Below are 1,391 nucleotides of genomic sequence, written 5' to 3'. Positions count from 1 at the left end.
ATGGCTTTGGGCCCAGGGTACTTGGAGGACCGCCTCTCCCCATATAGTCTGCCCCGCACACTCAGGTCGTCCGGGAAGAATCTGTTGAGGATCCCGATAACGAGATATGTATCAACCTCACAAAGAGCCTTTTCTATTTCAGCCCCTGGGATCTGTAACACCCTTCCTGAGGAACTCCGCTCCGCCACCTCCCTGGATCTCTTTAAAAAGAGACTTAAAGACCTTCCTGTTTCGGCAAGCCTTCCCCGATGCTCCTTGATGATATATGACTCCCCCCCTATATGTACAGCATTATCGAACACATTTAGCTGGCCTGGATTTGATGTATGGATATGATGTATGGTTTTAATCTGTATTTTGAAATGTTTTTATTGAAGTTTTATTTATGTATTGCAATTTTTATCTTGTATTTTGTATTTGATATTGCAATTTTTACCTGTACACCACTATGATCAACATGGAATAGCGGTTTATAAATAAAACCTATTATTATTATTATTATTAATTATTATTATGCAGCACAGGGGCAATACTAATCTTCTCTGTATCATTCCAATTTTAGTATATGTGCTGCCGAAGAGTCTGGCAAAAACAGAAATGCAAATTATATAGAAAAATCCCGAAGTGGATTTCACCACAAGAAGCATTTTATAGTAGAGAAATGATGGGAGGTGAAAAGTGGCTAACATATAAAACACTAATTAAAAAAGCAGAAGGAAATTGGAAAATGAGAACTTTGGAGAAACTGCAAAAAGAAGGGAAGAGATCAATTGGTTTAATTATGGACAAATTAGAGAATGTTTTAGACAAGACCTCAAAAAGCAGGGATTTGAGGAAGAAGAGAATGAATTGGATAAACTTTTATATGGCGACAAAAATAAAATGATTAGCAACATTTATAAAGTTATACTTAAGCTGGATCAAGGACCTGAAACCGTTAAAAATGTAATGATACAGTGGATGCAGAATATAGGGTACCCAATCGAAATGAGCAAATGGGAAAACATGTGGAATAAAATAACAAAGTACACAAAGTCTCAAAGTTTGAGGGAAATTATTTATAAATGTAACTATGCTGGTATATCACCTCAGATAAACTTGCAAAAATATACAAAAATAATTCAGATACATGTTGGAAATGTGATAGAGAACAGGGGATGTTTTACCACTGTTGGTGGTGATGTAAAAAAGTTAAAGAGTATTGGAAGAGCATAAACAACATAATGACAATAATCTTGAAGAAAACAATTAAGTTCAAACCTGAATTTTACTTATTAAGCATGAGACCAGAAATAGAAAAAAAAAAAGAAAAAAAATTGTTTTTACATGACCATGACGGGATGCATTACATTTGCACAACACTGGAAATTAAAAACAATACCAGAAGAAAG

The 1,391-nt window shown here is 34.9% G+C and overlaps 1 pseudogene; it reads right to left on the bottom strand.

Moving 5' to 3' along the window:
• Positions 1–477: 477 nt before the first annotated feature.
• On the bottom strand, positions 478–593 carry LOC121924538 (annotated as a pseudogene).
• Between the last annotated feature and the right edge of the window lie 798 nt (positions 594–1,391).

The sequence above is a fragment of the Sceloporus undulatus genome, chromosome 2 (assembly GCF_019175285.1).
Source record: "Sceloporus undulatus isolate JIND9_A2432 ecotype Alabama chromosome 2, SceUnd_v1.1, whole genome shotgun sequence".
NCBI classification, from domain to species: Eukaryota; Metazoa; Chordata; class Lepidosauria; order Squamata; family Phrynosomatidae; genus Sceloporus; species Sceloporus undulatus.
This window is presented reverse-complemented; position numbering and strand designations above follow the sequence as displayed.